Raw genomic sequence first — 21,723 nt, 5'->3', positions numbered from 1 at the left:
TAACAACAACGACAATTCTGCAATCCACTTTTTTTTTTGTAGAATTTGCATCAAAATGTAAATAATTATATTATGACAGATAGAACTTATACTAACTGGCTTACCACCCACAAAAAAAATGCATTTACATGTTATTTGCGTATCTTAAAAGTCACACAAACGTCTTCCATTTTCTCATGTAAACAGAGCTACTGTCGAGAAAAAGATGAAGGAACTCCCCTTTAGCAAGAAGTAACTTTAAACAGAACCATGCTTCCAGTGCTTAGATAAACTACTGGTAAACTTTTTATCTAAGGTCATTTCGTCTTCATCTTGTCCATGGACCACAATTGGCAATTTATCTGTAAGTTTGTCTGTGATTTCGCTTTGACGCTCTGTAGATTAGATCTCACAGTAGTAATTATAAAAGATCAGCATCAGTGTGGGTTGAAATGACCCTCACATCAGCTCATGGTTTTAACCTCTCAATGTTTCCACTTCCAATCTGAGTATGCTATTTTGAAATGATCACATAATACTTGATACTTAATGATCCCACCAAATTCTCTCATCAGAGCTGTTTGTTTGCTTTTGTCCAAACAAAAGAAACCGAATTAAGATATGAGATATTATCAGACATAGTAAACAGTTATATCATAGAACATTATTATCAGAAAACAGAAATGATATAAAAATAACTTGGGATGTTCTCAATGATTTAATTAAGCAACAATCTGCAAAAACAAGGCACCCTGATTATTTTATCGACAAATACGGTACACACAATATCATGAATGATGTTGTAAATAGTTTCAACCAGTTCTTTGTAAATGTTGGCCCAGAGTTGGCAGCTGGTATCCCAAACCATGGAGGAAACAACCAAAACACTACTATTACTAAGAATCCTTCCTCACTTTTTCTTTCAGCAACCAATGAAAAGGAAGTGATAAACATTGTCCATTGGCTGATTAATTGGTCCAACATTACTCTTTTTTCTTTTCTTTTCTGTTCTTTTTTGCTTTACAAAATCATCTTGCGGGCCGGATTAAACCCCTTTGCGGGCCTGATCCGGCCCGCGGGCCATATGTTTGACACCACTGGTTTAGAGGTACAACACAAGCAATGCCAAAACATCCACAGATTCAAACTGTTGTATAATCATGTGGTTTGGTTTCAGTATTTGGAGAGTGCATCTTAAACTTACATCAATCTTCCATCTTATTGTGATCGTGTTTTTTTATCATTGCGGGCATATTATCCATTGCCATTGTTGGTATACTTTTGTCTTAGAATTATTGATATGTGCTGTTTGCGCTTTTGTTTTGTTTCTGGTTTGTCTCTTGCCCAAGCTGGCATTGTTAGTTTCCATTACCATTGCTGGTATGAGCTTTTGATGTCATGTTAGTAATTAACACATTGTTTTAGTTCTGTTTGTAGACACACATGTTTTTCAGTGTTCATTGAAACCGCTGTTGGTTACTGCAAGCTTGCAGGAAAGACGCTAAATTTGTTTTCAAAGTATGATATTAATGAGTTTGGGGGTGGGACTTAATAAGTTTTTGTTCCTCCCACTTTTCAGACTAGGTTTAGTTGAGTATTGTCTGGAGACATTGATAAATTGTTGATTTTGATTGCTGCCTAAAATAAATGAACAATGAATGAATTAAAAAAAAAAAAAAGCACCATCTGGTGTGATGTATGACAGACAGTGACAATTGCTTTGCCGCAAAATTGCCTCATCAGTCGTAACAGAAGATTAGGCACAAAGCTAGCTTAGCAACAACGATTGCAATCATTTCTAAACTCAATGAGGTGCATTTTGAAACCACACATTATTACTCGCTTTGTGTCACATCACACTCTACCTCTACTTATTACCTAGATAATTTACAGGGTGATATTTGCATAAAGTGATGCAGCTTTCTGATAAGACTGTGCATTTAATAAATGGCTGCTGAACAACAGATTCAACCAGACTGCACTGCTAATTGCACGGCTTACATGATGTATGTTTTCCCTGTGCCACTATTTGTTCTGCGCAGGGCTGTATGCTCGCTCCCAAGTGCCCGGGTCATTAGTGAACGCAATGGCAGCAGTTAAGTCAATACTTACTAACTAATCAGCATCAATTGAAGCTTTTATCCTCAAGGTCTTTTGCGGCTGGATTACCCATTATTTGTTTACCTTTAGCCTTTTAGCTAATTTTACACATGTGATTATTTATTTCTTTATCAATTTTGCTTTGTTTTTTTTTGCAATTGTGCCTTCAGGACAAACTTTATTGATCATCACCCACATGACTGCTGACGATCATCTGACTATCAAAACATTGAAAGACTCAAACATGGCACGCATGCAAAGTTAATCCTGCATTTGAGTGTGCATTTGTGACCCTTACATTTCCAGAACCTTTTTGTCAAAGTCATGATTTTACAGCTTTTGCCATTTGACTTTGGAGGTCACATCATACAATGATAAGCATTATGTAATTATTGCAAAGTGAGTTGATCCAAAATCAGGGCAGATCAGTGGAAGCAGACACGCCAGATATTGCCGTTGTTTTTTTAATCTAATATACAGTATGAGCCGTCTGACCTTTTGCCGATTGTTGAAAATTGGATGACAGACCTCTTCATTTCGCCTCTATTATATATAGCCTTTCAAGGAGATAGCGGCCGGCCCTGCATAGATGGATATGTTTGCCTCGCAAAAGCCGTTACTTTTTTTTATTTTAAGGGCAATTGAAATGACTCCGGCGGATCTCAGGTCTTCTGTCAAGTAAAATGGACTAGCGATAACGACATATTGAGGTATCTTTGCAGTGAATCACTGTAAAGGAGTGTTAAATCAACACATTGACCTTTTCTCCCATCCCTTCACAGTTTGAAACATGTGGGAAAGGGCAACCTTCGGCATAACAATACAAAGAAAGAGGCATCGTTTGGCTTTCCGTGCGAGTGCTCTGCAGATAAACCAGTTACCATGCGTGAGGTGTACAGATACCGAAAAGGGCCATAAAGCATACCGATCGGCCTCACAACCACTTGATGCTGCCATGGCAACAAGTAAACATTTTCTCCTAACTTGAAAATACTTTATAATGTTGTCAAGAGACTTAGAAGTTATCTAACATTATTTGTTAAGGATTAAAAATAAACAAGCAAATAAACAGAGCAATGAATTCATTCATTGTTATTGAATAGTGCATCTCAATAAACTAGAATGCCTTGGATAACTTATTTTATAGGAGTTCAATTCAAAAGGTAAAACTCATATTTTGAATAGATTCATTACACACAGTGACATATTTCACCATTTTTAATTTATTTTATTTTATTTTTTTTCATTATTCTAGAAAAAAAAGAAAAAATACAAATGAATTTTAATTTAAAAATCAGGTAAGAATTTTTCTTACGAAAAGTATTTAGTAATGTATCTACAATCTACTTATTTGAGTTTCACTTTTAAAGCCTAAATGGAAGTAATTCCAATTTATTAAAATACACCGACATGTAATTTATTAAAGGTAGCACAGTGTAAATAATTAGCATGTATTCTTCTCAGTTTGTGTGTTTAAATCTTGGCTCCGTCACTAATGTGTGGAGTTTTTCCACTGACTGATGCATTGATGGACAGGCACGATGCATTTGCATCATAATAGTCTCAATTCATATTTTATGCAGATGAGATCCTTCCAGTGCAACGGACCGTGCTCCAGAAGCTTCAGTCAACGTCATATGTAATTGTGACTGTGATAATAAATCAGTGGCTGAAATGCCTTCAACTCACCCACACTGCTGGGGCAAATGAAAAATTCTGTCTCACCGTCGCATTGACAATGACCCAAAACGACACACGTGACTTTTCGCTGGGACACTGACATTCATGAGTATTTTTGACAAAATCCCTAGAGAAAAATAACTATTGATTAAGAATTGTTTTGCTTGCATATAGTTTTTCATTGACTAAATACTGGTTGAGCAGTTTTGCATAATCCTTCTGACTGAGCACTTTTTCTGTAATCCCAAGTAGCAAATGACCAAACTAGTGGCTGCATGTTTTTTTTTTTGTTTGTTTTTTTTGCCGTTCCGCTGACTATTGTTTGAGTAGTTTTCATTATAATAAAGAATTGGTTGAATTATTGTTCTCCTATAATCCCACTAAACTGATTAACTATTGTTTGCTAACTCACTATTGGTTATTGAGTTATTTTGGAATATTCCCACTGATTTGACAAGATTTTCTTTGAGCAATTATGCCAACCACCAAGGAGTTATGACTAAAAATATAAATAATAATAAAATATAGCACAGGCTTTGAGTACATGCTCAGCATCAACTAAAAACATTTTCAAACTTTTTATGAACACGTATTACAAATCTAACAGCATCACAAACACACACATGGACACCCACTACTGTCCTAGTTGCTATGGAGACATACTCATTAGAGATTTCAGAGGTTGGTGCTAAAGCATGTGCGGCACGGCACTGTTTATGCTTTGTCTTCGTAAAAGTCAAATTGACATTTATGTTCTAATGTACCTTTATTGTCCATGCTGGCAAAGCTATTAAGTTATTCTCCTGCTACACTTAAGTTCAGGTAATTTGATGATCTGCTCTGCAGTGGTGCAACGCAATTAGTAGACTGGGGCAAAAGAGATGCTCTCTTGTGCAGGCACACTGTATCTAATTAAGACTTATAATCTCAGTTGGTTCTGTCTCAGCGGCAGCACAAAAAAAAATACCAGGGAACCTCCAAAGTGCAAAACAATCCATTCCGTGATGCGGGTTTACTTCCATGTTTTTTTAAGCACTTTTTTAATCAATAATTCATTCATTATCTATAGTGTTTTAATTTGGGTTTGTGTATGTAAAATATGCATGTTTCTGGAACGCGGGAGTAAGCAAGAGTGCAGGATTCGAATGATAAACATCCGAATTGAGAGTCAGATATGCTAACCGCTAGCACATCATGCTGGCCCCAAAATGAATCAATTTATGAAACCTTTATACACTGCACAGGTGACGTCCTAACTAACATTCTTAACCGTCATGCAACTATAAAAAGAAGCTAGCTACTGTATTAGGCAACTAACAGTGCAGTAAATCCTTTGATTTTTGCTGAACTGAGGTCTTTTGAGGTTCTCGTGTGACATTGTGCATAACGTTAGTTCAATGGGCAACATTTTGTGTGACTTTTTGGTCTTTAATTTGCAAATTGTACTACCTCGGAGTGTTTGAGTTTCGAGGCTCTACCGTGTAACAGTTACCATGACAACCAATGATTGCATCACTTTCTTCCATTGTTAAAAAGCATCAATGTCTTCCAAGAGTTTACTTTCATAATTGTCCCCCCTGTGTTGGCTACAGCCTGCTAATAGCAAACAGGTTTGCTGCCTGAGGTCCTCCTAAATGAATTCTGAGGTTCTGGCTTTGGTCCCACAGCATAAACAAGATGAAATCTGACCATGTTTGAGCTGGAAGAAGCTTCCATAAATGCTCCTGGGCTTTTATTATACAGCGATAAGGTACAGTCGATGTGAATCAGCAATCTTTGTTTTACTGGTTGTCGGCAGGGGAATAGGAGGAGAGTATAAGTAGAGAAGAAAAGAAAGTGGAGCGACATGAAGAGTCAGATGGGAAAGCTGTGATAATAGCGGAAAAGTCGTTAGAAGAGAAGGAACAGGATAAGCCGAGATGTTCAAATCTATCTTAAGAATCTCATTTCTAGCTATCAAAAACACAATTTTCTCCTAAGGTCTCTCTTCAGTATAGCGAATGAGAGTTTGAACATCATCAAATCAGATTGTCCTAAAGCCAGTCTGAGCTGCTCACTATTCACTATTGGTTTGGCCCACTCAGTATCTGCCCCCTGGGCCATTGTTTTACAACACACAGTGGGATGCAGTGCAATTGCTGCATTTTAAACGCCCTTTTGACCTTAGATATGCTACATTAACAAACGGAAAAAGCCACATTTCCTTTGTAGAATAGTCAAGACACAGCAGTTAATATTGGACACAATAAGGTATGTTTTTAAATTCAAGTAAAGTGCATTTTTAGTCAACAAATAGACCTACAAGGGGTCATCGGTTGACAACAGTCCTGAAATTTCAACGTTGTGAAAGGCACATGGTGTAAAAATGACTGTTTTTCATTTGATTGTTTTATGTATGCCACCCTCCTCTCTGCGCAACTAACCCCCTTGGTCCCTTCCACAAGTGGCGAACCTATGGGAATGGGGTCCCAACATGCCTTTTTGGGCTGTGCCCAGCCAGGCCCGACCTTGTGACTGTCAAAAATCAAGAAAAAGAAGGAATTCCCGGATACTTCGGACAGTAATCGGCACAAAAACTGCATATATCCTAGACAGATAGGGGCTGTTAATTTGTGGCTTTTTTTTTTTTTTGTGGATGCCAAACTACTGCATATACCATCATAACTCTACTGTAGCTTATAATTTATGCTGCATCTCCCCCAAAATTAGGATGGCACAAAGGAATTTTAAACAGAACTGTAGGGGTCTAGTACTTGACTCAACTAAATTGATCCTGTGCCATGAGGCTCAAACAGTCAGTGCTCATTAGTCAATCCTAAAACTACACGAAAAGCTTTGTAAAAAATCACACCAAATGAATGAGGCCTTAATGGGAGTAGATGGTATTTCTTAGATGTTAATGTTTGAGTGCGTTTGTTTTTTGTTCAGTGAATTGCACATAAAAAGTAAAGATAAAGTATTGACTGTATGTATTTTGCTAGCTAGCTAGCTAAATATAAAAAGAATGACCCCTTGTCATCAGTTTTGACATTCTTAGGTCCTTTGAATGATATTATATAAAGCTATTAATTTTATACTGCTGTAATTCATATGCTGTAAGCATGTAGCTCTGTCAAGGCCGCAATATAAACACACACAATATAAATCAGTATCTCATTCGCTCACCAATCAATGATCTGTCATAAATAACTCAGAAAATCTGCTGTTCTCATAAATACCTTTCTTAAAGTCTGGCTTTAGGAATCTGTTTGAAATATTGGTCAGCTGTTCTTCACCTGCACTCCTTGTTACCAGCTGCCTTTTTTTTTCAATTTGGCATCCATTGTACACCGCACCCAGATTCATGCTGCAGGCCACATAAATCAAGTATTAAGTAATTGAAGCCTTGCCGTGATGGCTGTCCTTAGGTTAGCAAACTTGTAATGATTTATTTCCATTACACTAAAGAGATTAAGCGGAGAGAACAATTTGGGGCTGCTGTTTTCCTGCCTGTATGTTTCCGTATGTGCTGCTGCGGCACAATGCCAGTGTGGGCGGTTTCACACTGCCTGACTGCGTTGCATTCGTGCCGTCGTGATGTCCGTGTTTGCATTTCACCCACCCCGGGGGGGGGGAGGTCACATGACATTTCTCTCAGTAAGCCCCTTTACACGTTAACAGCCCAAAAGAAGATGGTGAGCCTACACTTACCTTAACGTGTGCGCAGTCGTGACTAGAAAATCGGTCTCTTGAGCTTATCCGAAACACCCACATCCATAATAATCATGTACAGATTGCTGAGAAGGTGCAGTTTGCACACTATTAATGCTTACTGTAGTTGCAGAAATGATACAAAACATTTGAGGAAATGCCCTACCGGGTTGTGGCAATATTCATCCTCTAATAAACATTGGACAATACTTTATCTAGCCTTCTTAGGAGAAAATGTACAGATATTATACAAGGTCTCCTGACTATTATGGTAGCTGTTGTGCCATTTATGCTCAGCATCAAGTCACCACATGATCAAAAACATGCAATCGCTTACAGTTACTTGGAATCAGACCTTTCGGAAACAATGAGCTACATATATTGTGATCACATGAAACAGCCTGTTTTTGCTGTTCATATTTGAGCTACTTTGCAAACCAAAACAAAAGCACCTACCAAAACATGTCAACAGATCCTCTGATTAATTAAAATGTGGAGCAGTAATAAGGAAGATCTTACCACGTGTGGAGATGTCTTTAACAGCGAATAGCATTTCAGTTGATCTCTGATGTGTGTATTTGCTCCACAGCGTTCGCTTGTTCTTCGCTTGACTAACTGCCTCGGATTTTGCCATTTTGCTGCATTTCTCTGTGATAGTCCTTTTATTTTATTTCAATCTCATTGTCATGCAGCATAAGGCATGCTCAGTTACCACAGTTCTTATTGTTTTACATTGGACTGCTTTATATTTATGGCGCAGAAGTCTTTTCATGAACCAGAAAGGCATTTTTGGTGAGAAAATGTTGGTGTACGGTAAAACTGTAATGGCAAACATTGTTATGATTTGAATCCTTTAAAATCACAGATGCACATCATATTATCTTGTGGGCATTAAATATGATAGAAGGCAAAAAACAACAACACTTCAACGGCAAAATAGGATGTTGCAAAGGAAAGACTAAGCAGCGCACAATGAACGGTTCCATCTCCTGTCTGTGATGTCAAAAGGTGTTTGCAGAATGGATGTCAAGGATAACAAGAAGTGAATGGGGGAGGGAGAAAAACTGCAAAGCCGAGCTGTTGTTTGCCCTATAGAGATATGGGGAGGAGAGGATGTCTGAGAAAGCAAATGTAAGCAAGACAAAATGTGGAGTGTGGAATGGAAGGGTTTGTGTTTGTGGTCACGTGACTTAAGACTAGGGTTTTTACTGTATTGTAACCGAAAAGATCTGCGACACGTGTCTCGGTGGTCCGACTGAGCACCGTGGCACATGACGCCCCAGGGGAGGCTGCTGCATTCAGCCATGTCACAGCTCGACACACACACGCACACACATGAATGACAGCATGTGAGTTGGTAAGTGAAGGAAGAGTGGAATTGAAGGAGAGGTCAGCCCAACATGACGGTTTTACCTTAACACCAAAGTATACTGTCAAACAGACGTCAGCAGTTGCATCACTGATGAGTTTGATAGATAATAGACTGCACGTTCCCATGGAAAATAATGAATGTAAAAAGAATTATCACAACCAAAAAAAATACTTAACTAATTGTGGTCTGTTTGCATAAAGACCAAATGCAATTCAATTACTTGTGTAAAATGCAGTATTTTCATTATTGTCACTGTGAACATGTTATACTGAGAAGCCAGGACTGGGGCCTGTGGGTCATTTAAAAATTCCATTTAAGGCTCTATGGTTGTCATCATATTTTACCTCTAAGCCATTGGTAGTACTTTTCTATGATAGTGTCCTGAAAAATATTAAATAAATAAATAAACAAACACCATTGTTGTGTTGGGTTGATTGCCTGAATTGTAGGAAGCTGGGCAACATAGTAGATAGGAAGTCAGAAAGACAGATTTATTTATTTATATTTAATTTTAGTTATTTTTGCTGTCCTGATTTTTTTTTGTGCTTTTTAATTAGCTGTTTTGTTTTTTAAAAAATTGTGTGTTATTTTTAAAGCTGCTGAACGCAGAAAATTGAATTTCCGAACGCTACTGCCACATGTGGCTGAAAATGAAACTGCACACTCCCTTCTTTGCGTACACAATGCGCACATGATGTTACATCCATTAGACAGAGATCAGGAAATTCGAACCCGAATCCAGTCTGAAAACTATTGGCCAGAGGCTTGCAGGAGTACCCATTGTGAACAGCTAAGGTGTTAATCTACTAATTAGAAGATGTTTCAGTCATAAATGGTCAAATAAAAAGGCTATTGTAAAGATATTTTTGGGTTAATTGTTACGTATAGCAGCTTTAAAGATGTCGTTGTGTTTAAGATTTTTGTTGTTGTGTACACTTCAGGGCCACCGTACAATCGAACACAAAACATGGCATCTTGAGGACATATGCTTTTCTCTCGTTCCACTACTGCCTCATCTCCATCTTCCTCTCACGCTCTCCCTGTTGGACTCTTTGGAAGTTGAAGTGAGCCAGTCAGGGGAAGCAGAGTCATCTGTTCGGCTAATTAGCAACTAGGAAAACAAGCTATAAAACACAAAATGGCCTGGTGGTGAAAGTACCCTGTTGTGCCGTTTTTTAAAAAAAAAAAGAATGCCTTTCTTCAGATGAAAGTATCTGCTGTGCATTATTTATACACAATAAATAAAAAGGTCCATTTCCTTTCTATTTGGTATTCTTGTGTGTTACGAATCAGTCTGGGATTCTGGGGCATGATAATTCCTCGATGGCTTTACAAAGAGATTATTTTTTTGTCTAACTCTAGACAGGATGATCTCACCATCATGGCGTGGATGAAATATCTGTAATTCATCAGTACGTTCTGTCCGAGTACATACAGGACGCTTTGCTTTGCGACTTATGTAAATTGCGATTGCGGATTGAACTAAACTCGCTCGTTCCAAAATTACAGGCATGTTATTGGAATTATACTGTATAAAATTCTGTGATTAGCAGCAACTACACTAAATCATGGCACTAACTATAGTCAGGTGTTTATTTGGTGCCTTAAGGGTTTATAAATACTCGTAACTTCTTATTTTGGAATGGAGTCAATGGACTCCAGTTTTACGATACGATACGATACGATATACTTTTATTTTCCCCGTGGGGAACTTTTTCCTGGACTCCGTCCAGCTGCAGTTTACAGTAAGAGAAAACAACAGAATAGAAAGAGATGAAATTAAAATTAAATAAATAAGAAGTGCAGCAATAAGTAGAAGACTTCCCAGAAGTCTTCACAGGAGTATATATGTGTAGAGAAGTACATTGCACACACCCGTATACACACACACATATACACACTTCTATATATATATATATATATACACACACATGGGTATGTACACAACATTGCACCATATATATATATCTTATTGCACTGAGTTAATGTCGGTTGTTAAGCAGTTTGATGGATGTCGGCAGGAATGAGTTCTTGTAGCAGTTCAGCCTGGTTCTGGGGGCCCTGAATCTCCTGCCGGAAGGCAGTAGCTGGAACTCATGATGCAGAATGTGAGTCGGGTCATTAAAAATTTTCTGTGCCAGTCCGGTGACTGACCGCTCATAAAGCATCTGTAGGGAAGGATGAGTCCTGACCCCCATGATCTTCATGGCAGTCCGCACCAGACCGGCAATCTGTGACCTTGACCGCACAGTCAGGTTGCCGTACCAGGCCGTAATGCCGTATCTGATGATACTTTCCAATGCAGCCCGGTAGAACAACAGCATGATCCTCTGCTCCACTCCATAGACCCTAAGTCTGCGTAGGAAGTAAAGACGCTGTTGGAGTTTGGAGCAGAGACTTCCAACATGTACCCTCCAGCTGAGTATGTTGTCGATGTGGACCCCCAGATACCTGTATGAACCCACCTGGCTGATGTGGTTGCTTTTAATGACGACTGGCCTGTGGTCACCAACAGTTTTTGGATCAAATATCACCTCCTCTGTCTTCCCCACATTGAGCATAAGATGATTCCGGTCACACCACTGGACAAATTTCTCTATTTCTGAGAAATAGTCCAGTGGGCTACCGCCGGCCTGCAGCAAGCTGACGATAGCGGTGTCATCAGAGAACTTAATGATAAAGTTCTCTGGGTGTGATGTCACACAATCATTTGTGTACAACGTGAAGAGGACCGGTGGAGCTGACGCAGCCCTGTGGGGCGCCTGTGCTTATCAATCTGGGTTCCGAGAGGGAGCTGTTGACCCTGACTTGCTGTGTGCGCTGTGTCAGGAAGGAGTGATACCACCTCGAGATGTACGGGTTCACATTCATCTCCTTCAGTTTACCCAAAAGCAGGTGCGGCTGCATTGTGTTGAACGCTGGGCTAAAGTCAACGAACAACACACGTGCATAAGCTTTCGGGCCGTCTAGGTGTTTGCTGACCAGATGTGTGATGCTGTTGATAGCATCGTCAGTGCCGCGACCCCGCTTGTAGGCAAACTGAAGGGAGTCTAAGTGTGCATCCGTCTCCCCCCTGAGCCGAGTCACCATCAGCCTCTCGAAACACTTCATGACAATGGAAGTTAGAGCCACAGGCCTGAAGTCATTATTGACCACAGGACATTGTTTTTGTGGTCTTTATTTACACCTGACAGTCAGGATACCAGTTCCAGTATTTAAAATGATTGATAGACATAAGACAAATAAATGTATTGTATAAAGACGCATTCAAGTCATGTCTGTCTTTAATTAAACTGTGAAAGACAAAAAAAAAATAATGCATGGTCTATTTACTGGAGCAGAAGTCCAATTAGGCGTTGAAATAAACACCCCCAAGCTCTATTTACACTAACTGCAGCACATATTTGGATTTTTTACTTTTTAGTGATTATATCCTGCGCTTGAGCCTTGAAGTCTGGCAAAGCTTTTTCTCTTTATTGTTTATTGAAATATTGTTAATAATACGGTTAAAAAGCATGGATGCATTTATTTCTGTTGTGAGGAAGCGCCCCACAACAACAGAGGCTTACTCTCAATCTGTCATCCATGCCAAAGAGCCTTGTTCTTTGGTGTCTGAAGTGGGATGGGTGCACGTAAGGCCATCTGCGATACGCCCTGCGGGGCCCAAGGAACAGGTAACTCACAGAGACTCCACCAAGATAACATACTGGGCTGATGATTAATATGGAGCTCCCTGGTGTGCAGCTCCAGGTTTTAGCATCAGCAGTGGGATTGGTATGGATATCTGTGATATGCCCATGAGTCCAAGGACTCCTGAGATAAGTGACCACTTTCATATGAACTCTCCAGATGTGATAGGCACAAGGCTTATTGAAATGGGGTGACAGTGTTAACAGAGCTTGACTACCATGCCAAAGTGTCTGTCTCTTTGGTATCATGATGAGTGTACAGACTTTTTCCAACCCTATGTGACAAATGGTGTTAGAAGTGGAATTGGGATGGCTAAAACTCATAAATTTGCGAGAAACCCCCCCAGAAATGTATGAGAAATACACATAGCGTACTACTCGGATGTATGTGCCAATTCTTTTTGGTCGGGTTTTCAAAAATTGAGATAGTAATTGCTTTACCAGAGATTAACCATATGAAGTTTGAAGCGTTGGTGTTTTGTGGAAAACACTACTTCACCTTTATATTTTAGACTGATATACTGTGCTAGAATAATTGTACCTTTTATTCCCGCAAACAGCAATAAACACACCTCACTTTGCTAGAATAATGCTAGAATAATGCTAGAATAATGGTGCCTTTTATTCCCCGCAAACAGCAATCAACACACTTCAACGCTAAGCAGCATAATATGATCACCATCAGCGCTGACCTTGACACTAGACCGGAGAGCCGACGGTCTGGGTAAAACGATCTGCAAAACGTCTGGGCAATGGTACGTATTCCACAGCTGACTCTGCCCGGACCGTGTGCCGCTCCGTCTTTTATTCGTTAACAAAAAGCTGTGAGCGTGAGAAACCGGGCTGTCCAAGCCCTCTCCCAGACACTCTCGAAAACATGTTTGCGAAGCAGGGAAGACTGTAGTATAAACAAAGCATTCACTCCCAGGCTGATTCCGCCCTTCATTTACAAATTGTTGGGCACCTGGATTCGTACAACATTTCAGGACAACAACATATCCTTATATAAGAGGTTACATGAGGACATATCAAACCATGGTTATTTTCCCTTCAGTTGGGTACGGCCAGCGACAAAGACGCCTCGCTTTGCGAAGGTCCACATCTTGAGGATCAAGCATTTAAGTTATATTGTTAATATGTATATATACTTGTACATTTATGTTTCCAGAATTATTCTTTACGCCTTCATACATTTTGTATTCTTTTTGTTCAAGTAGGTAAGTTGATGTGTCGAATCTGCTGCTCTCCTTCACTTGCATTTACCTAAAGTATGCTAGCTTCTCATTGGTTAGTGTTGTCGCTCTCTCTGCAAGTATGACGAGTAAAGTTTCAATTAAGAATGAATCCGTCTCCATCCGGCATTTTCATTTTATAAACAGTGTCCCATTAACCACCAACGAATCCTCACGTTAGACTATAGCTACGCTACGTGTATTTGTCGTAAGAGTTTTTTCTCTCGCAAATTTGCCACTTTTGTGAGTTTTTTCTTGGACTATTACCCTGCCTCTGAAAAAATATATATATATACGTGGCCCTAGTACACCATCATAGTACTATAAACTGTATTCTTATTGCTTGGCGGCAACGATCTTGCTTACCCTTGAAACACTTATTTTACTTGAATTTTTTTTTTTTTTTGGGGGGGGGGGGGTTGATTGGATGGACATCTGCCAATGTTGTGACGCCTTTAAATCACAGCGAAAGTTTTGTTTTTTCCCCTCATAAAAACTAGCTATCGAACAGACTGCGTGGCGGTTCAGTCGGGTTCGGCCGCGTCACATGGTGTGCAGATGGCGTAACTGGCATAATTTGCTTCCGTTTCAAGGCAGTAAACATAAACTTGCTGCTTTTACAAAAATTACACCACGGGCCTGTCGACAGCGTCCTCCGTTTATCCTGCTGAAGCGGCACACTGTCCTTGTATGATATATTAATCTTGCTCCTTTTATAGATTGTGCATTGGTGCGCCAGGAATGCCCCTGTGCTCCAAATCAGCAAAAATATTTCAACCCAGGACTCATGTACAGCATACTGCTGAAAACATAAAACTTTGTCATATTGTTTTTTTATGGCATCTTGGTGGCACATAAGCGGTTAATAATCAAACACCCTTTGGACCTACAAGAGTTTAATTGAAGTTCATGGTTATCATGTTTGCAAATGTTCCCTTCGGAGAAAGATTATCACACTTTTAATGGCTTTGTTCACTGTCGTGCTCACCAGCTAGTCGCAACTTTCATCTGTTTACTAATTGGGTCTGCACGCGGTCGGGTATAGACAGTTTAGTGGAGCTTTTTTGTGGAGTGGAGTGCAATGCTGCCGTCGGGAATGCTGTGTCTAAAGGACCTCATTTTTAACCTTCATAAATGCTGCTTTGTGTATCTCTTGTGTGCTGGCCTTGGAGTTAACAGTGCTGATTGTTTTTTTTCTGTTTTTGTACTTTGCCATGTGCTAAAATGACCAGTCATGGAGTGCTGTTATTGTTTAGCAATAGAGTATCGCCTCAAATTTGTGTCTGGGGACTTTTTTTAATTAAACTATGACAGCTAAAGCACTGATTAGAGTGAATGACTTTTGTTGTACAAATGCATTTTCACATTTATTCGTCATTTGATAATAGTATCTCTATGTTTGTATTGTTTTTCAACATCAAATTAGATATTTTATAGCATGGATGGACATGTGGCCCATGATCAAACTCTGAATGGCCCCTTCATTCATAGAAACAAGTAAATATTTTTACATTTACTTTTGTGGGGAAAAATTATAAACATGTTTCCTGCACTACAGTGGATATACACATACTTGCTGCTTGGCATCCATTTATTCGCGTAAAAAAAATTGTCGTTGTTTTTTTCTGGAGCAAACACTTATTTGAGGTTCACTTGTGGAGGTTCATCAGCATTTTGTGATGATTTTTGGGGGTTTTAGGAAAAAAAAGTGAAATGTATTATGAAAAATGAAATATATTAAGTTAAAAAGATGTATGTTGGTTCAATAAAAAGAAAACGTGTGCATATTTTGTCCATATTTAAAATAGTATTTTCGTCATACATCTGATTAGCAAGTGTGTTTGGTTCTATGTGGCCCGCCATTAGCGCTGACAAAAAATTGTGGCCCCCTTCAACACCCACATGTAACTACTGTAAGGAGAGCCTTTCTTGATTACATCCAATCCAAACCAATTCCGGTGAAACCCAAGTAAGACCAATATAAAAGACACATATTATTTTAAATCATTTTATCTCAATCCTCAATCATTTATTGTGGAAAATTGTTGCCGCAAATGCTTTAAAAGGGCAGACGAGCTACCTAGCTAACGTAAGGTAAATCTCCCACTCTTGCCTCGTTACAAGCCGGCCACACTCGCACTGAAATATTAATTTACGACTCTTTTCAATCAGCAGTTTTGTTGTCCTTGTCTCTTTTGTACCTTTGGTCTTTAGCCCATTTTAACACTACTCAATTGCTTTTGGGTGATGGATTTATACACACATTTACAATGCAGCCCAATAGAGAAAGTGATGACACATTTCATTTGTGTAGGGGCCATTGTCTGAGGAAACACAATCTTTTGAGGGCAGCACGGTGATATTGACAATGTGATTAGCAGGTCTGCCTCACAGTTCTGAGGATCCAGGTTCGAGTCTCTCAATTGTTCTCCCTTGTGCTCCCATTGAGTTTGTCCTGGTACTCTCTCTGGTTTCCTTACACATTATGCATGTAGTTTAGCTTAGTATGGGGAGGCTATGATGTGGGGGAAGAGTTTATGAAAGAGCGGTGATGTGACCTGAATGTGTACATAACGCCCACAATGTGCCATAATCTATCTCTAACCTATCTCTAACCTATGCTAGCTTGGTATAACATTAATAGGCTTAAAACAAATGAAAAGTGAAAGTCCAGCGGCAACACAGCTTACCTTAAATATGACGACATATTTGCATGTCGCTGCTCTTGAAACCGAGGACCACCGTATTGTTTGCATTTGTAGAATACTCCTCTATCCCTGGCTGCAGAATGAATTTCTGTTTGCCACAGCGAGTCACACGCTCACCTTAGATTCACCTTGTTGAAAGATGAATCATTGCACTCTTACTACTGCGATCAGAGACTCATGAGTTGTGCCTCTCATTTTCACTGTGACTGATTGTCCACCTGCTACAATGCTTGTAGAAAAGTAATAATCATGGAAAAGTGAAAAAAGAACTCACTAAGTGTACCCTGGTATACCTTGCAGTTGGCAGGTGTATAGATTGTATTTTCAGACAATGAGTTAAATAATCTTTTTTTGCCTGCTAATACAGTCCACTGTATGAAATCCTTAATTTTTTGTGTTTCTATGCTCATGAATGCATAATCTAAATCGTCGCACGTCCAAAATGTATGTGGTATTTATTTATGTATTTATTTACCAAAAAAAAGTGTGTTGTTTTGTTTCATTATAAAGTGTCACCTTCAAATTTGAGTGACTCGATTTACGACTTGAGATACGAGCACTGTGCGGTGGCAATGATCTCCTCACAACACTACAATAAGCAAAAGTGTAGCAAATAGTGAGAAATTCATCAAAAAAGAAACTTTAAGCTGTTTAATGCCATTCCCAGTTGAAATTTACTCTCAAACTAAACATTAAACAAAAAGAATTACTTCTGCTATCTTAATGCTAATGCTAATTAGCAACATAAACTGCGCCCCCTGGTGGCCTAGGTCTGTTACTTTTTTTTTTAATAAGGCTAAACAGATCATGGGGATTCATTTGAATGGGAAAAGACAATTTGAGATACAGTGGACGGTAACGGAACGAATTAACTCTTTGACTGCCAAAAACGTTAAATAACGTTTAGTAAAATCCTATGGAGGAGTGCCAAAGACGTTAAAAGACGTTTTTTTTTCAAAACAGAGGTGAAACTAACCATTTTCTATTGTTGATTACTGAAAAATGGAATAAGGTAGAAACAAACTTTTTGTTCTGATGAAAGATGAGAGTCCAATCTTTCATTTGGTAGTATGTGCGTTTCCATAGTCCAAACACATAATTTTCTGTGGACCTTGAAAGATCAGTCAAAAATGCTTAAATTGGCTGGCACCCACGGCATCCCTTTTCTGAAAACGTCTGGCAGTCAAAGAGTTAAGCTCGTATCTCAAAACACCACCATGCAATACATTTATCCGTGTACCTGTTTTAATGTGTCTCCCCCTCTCAACGAATGAGGAAAAGAGTATACTGGAGAAGGTGTTAGGGAGCAGGTGGAGGGAAGGATATAGAGCGGAAAACAAGATGATAATGTAGACGAGAGAGGGGGGGAAATGTGACGGTGGAAACAAAGCTGTCAAATGACAAGGATGGAATAAAAAAATGACGCGTCTCTTCTAATTACTCTCCTTGGACAACAACAACAACACACAGCTCGCTTGCAAATCTCTCATTATCTGCTTGCGGGAAGAACAATCAAGACCGCTATTAGCTCGGAGATGTTCCCTATAGGCATGCTTTTATTTCTTCACTAAAGCACCATCAATGGAAACGTGTGCACCAGAGGGAATTTCCTGTTCAGTCTGCGATCATTTCAATGTATGTCCTGGATAAAGCTATGAGCTTGTCCGCATAGTGAGCAAACCTTTTTTCTGCTTCAATCTAAGCAATGTACAGAGATGAGTTCAATTCATTGAATGGAAATGCCAATTATTCCATTCCCGTTTTTTTCTCAGTATGATGAATAGCACTCTATACTATTGTTCTTCATTAAAACATACACTAATGACATAATTGAAAATATTCCTCCTTCTGTTGTGTTCAAAAGCCTTTCACACATCTGGGAATTGAAAAAAAATTGTTATAGAGTGACATATATATATATATATATATATATTTTTTTTTTAAATGCTCTCACATTGCATCTAGCTAAACAGCCGCTGTTTATCCTCAATCGTGACACACCTCGTCTTTGGAATACTAGCACGGTTGCCGTAAATACACACAAAGGTGTTTGGAGCCTCACCGTGCCGCCGCCTAAATAATTCATGCGACGTCCTCACCCCAAGGGAGCTCGCTGAAGCCAACATGGCTGATTTGAGGCTTGCTAAACCGGTACGGGCAATCGGAGCCCCGTGTCTTTTCACTGAACTGCTCGTTGGCATTAAAGGACACGCGTTGCAATCAAGAATGACCCTGTGATGCTGCCGTGTGTTTTAACAGGCCACACATGACCGCAGGGAATTATTTTGACACACACATGCCGCTTTATAGACTAGCTTGATGAGCCCATTCAAACCATTATCGAGCTCTTACCAAATACCAGGATAGAATTTAATTTTGTCTTGGGATAGATACTGAAGAGTATGATCATGATATTTTGTTGAATATAATGATATGATGTGATAACTCATATAGCATCTTGCAATATGATAATATTTAGATATTAATAATATTAGCGCTTACACTGTTAAAAAAAAAACATGCTATCTAGTCGAGGGAAGCACAGAGTAACTGTATTTTGCCAACTTTTACGATAATATCACAGGTCAATGGTTATGTGGTCATAAATATAAATTATGTTAAAAAAAAATTGGGGAAAAAATCTATGATCTGTGATCACATTACAGTCATCAACTTGTAGAGTAACTTGCAATATTTTTTTTTTACAGTACCGTCATACAGCTATGATGCGATAACCTTGATTTGATATTACAGCCATTGATGCTGATCATTTTATGATATAGCTAATAAGGGGTAATCAATATAATTTTTACTTAATATACTTATGTACACTCTAAAAACACTTGGACCAAAAGTAACCCAATTATGGATCAAAAATGGACCCATCCACTTTATGGGTCAATTTGACCCAAATTTTTAGGTTGTTTTATACAAAATTACACCATTTTTTAACCCAAGTAAAGGATCTGAGCAATATTTATGAGTTGTTTTACACTAAAAGACCCATTTCTTGACTCTAAGTTAGATCAAATAGACCCAAGTAGAGGATCGATCCATTTTTGACCCATAGTTGGAATATTTTTGACCCAACTGTTTTTAGAGTGTACACATAAATTATATATATTGTATTATATATAATATATACCTCTAGTCTCATATATAGTCTTGTTTTCGTTTCCTTTTCCATTAGATCTGTTTGAGATGCAAATACAGCTTCTTTAATCTTATGATGCATTCTCTCTATCAGTGCACATTTAAATCAATATGAGGCGCCCACAAGGCAACATGCTAAATTTTAGCATATACGAAACACTCAAGTCAATCAAAAGCTGTCACTTTTTCAATGACATCCATACTTTGTTGCCATGTATTTTTGTTCTGTTCTTCCCTTCGTTACCCTGCATTGATTCCTCTGGCTTAGACCACACACCCTTCCACGGCTGTCTCAGACTCCTGGACTCCGCCGATCGATATTGAAAGTGGGGCTGCATCAAATGATCCTGAAAATCGAGTCAACAGAGCTCATCCCATCAATTTCACCAAACACTGAGCTGCAGACTAAATCAGCAAATGCCTGTTGATATCAAATTTGCTCAATAGCATACTGAACATTCTGTCAGCCAATTCCAGTTGACTTAAAGGCACACCCCGCACTGGTGGCCAGCTAATCACATATATAGCATTCATATTCACACCTATGGATAATTTAGAATGAACATAATATGTCCTTGAATGTGTGAGGAAATGTGAGTACTGTACCTGGTAAATACCCACAAAAGCATAGAAGACTCCACACATTGAAACCCCCAACTTGAACAGTTATTGCCATTTTTTCCGCACCATACTGGGTAAAAGCCTGCAATTGATTAAATGAGCCCACATCAACACATCAATCACTTTTCTATCAGGCCCTCTCAACAAGGTGTTGCACTAAATCAATCGCTCAATTAAACACATGATTAGTTTCATGTCATGAAGTCAACTTTTTAATTTCTGAGTGTTGGGAAGAATTGGCCATTCCCGCCGGCCCAAAAAAGGAAAACATTTGCTTAACAGGGATGATGATACCTTACAATAGGGTTACTAGAGCTTTGCCATGGATGGGAAATCCAGAATGGTATGCCATTGTCTGTATGATATCAAAGAATACAAGATAAGGAAGAGCTTGAAAACATTCTGTGCCATGGCTCATGTTTAGTCAAGAAACATTGAAACAATTCCCCTCCTTACAAGAACTACAATTTTAAAGAACAGTTACAGTAACTTAGTGTTTCTAAGTGTTAACTCTATGATCTGAGTATGTATTTTATATAGAGATTGTGTGTTTGTGGTCACAATGTGGCTCATGTTGAAGTTAAACGTGACATCAGCTGTCATGTTTTTCAGAAAACTTATTTTGTGTACCAGTATGTAGTCCAGGTTCTAGATGTAAATAATTGTCAGGAGGCAGCTCATGTTTATGTGTGAGAGCAGCTTCTGTGTGTGTCGGGAGAAATTGTTCACTGCTTTCCATGCATCTGCGTCATGCAATCTCTTTTGCATTTTTTATTTTTATTTTTTCAAAACAAGGGACCCGGTATTGATCCCTGTGGGACGCCACATGTGATATGTACTCTATCAATTACTGCTAATATAGAAATACTTTAGGGGAACGTGCTCCTACAATTCCAATGCCAGATGCTGTTTATTGATTTGTTACAACCTCCCTCGTCCTTGTTGTGTTTTTCAATCACAGATGGTCTCATCTTAATGAACTGCGCTGACGAGCAAGATGCCTCTGGGCTAGTTCCTAAGAGCTTTTACGGAGGGAAATGTTATGTACATTTTTAATTTAGGCAGGTGGCCATGATTGCACGTTAACTTGTTTTTAAAATACATTTTCTAGTGCACAAGGCATATTGTGATATAAAGATGGGTCATAATGAGCCATTGTGAATCCAAACTGCATCAGGTGCATGAATAACAAAGAGGAGGGTGGAGAGAAAAAAAAAAGCTTTTCCACCAACTCGTTCATGGTTGCTTTATTTAGCCTCAGTTTGTTGGCTCCTGATGCACGTAATGAAAGCCATCTGCGATCCATTTTACGGTGCTGTGTAAAATAATAAAAACATCCCGAGCAGCTTGGCCGGCAGCCTCATCATCATCCTCATCGATCTGCCTGCTTCTTCACTTGTTATCTGTTCCTACATCCGTCTTCTGCAAAATGGCAGCCAAATACAGGGAGTCCGCTTTCAAGGACGCTGTTTGACTGGACGCATTCATCATTCAAGTTC

General features: G+C 39.0%; 1 protein-coding gene across 4 annotated transcripts in view; it reads left to right on the top strand.

The window, feature by feature from the left end:
• The window catches only part of syn2b (synapsin IIb), a 64,089-nt gene that overhangs the window by 12,766 nt on the left and 29,600 nt on the right, over positions 1 to 21,723 (top strand). The window lies entirely within an intron of this gene.

Source organism: Vanacampus margaritifer, chromosome 8 (genome assembly GCF_051991255.1).
Source record: "Vanacampus margaritifer isolate UIUO_Vmar chromosome 8, RoL_Vmar_1.0, whole genome shotgun sequence".
In the NCBI taxonomy this organism is placed as follows: domain Eukaryota; kingdom Metazoa; phylum Chordata; class Actinopteri; order Syngnathiformes; family Syngnathidae; genus Vanacampus; species Vanacampus margaritifer.
The sequence above is the reverse complement of the archived record's forward strand: the minus strand, read 5'-3'. Positions and strand labels throughout refer to the sequence as shown.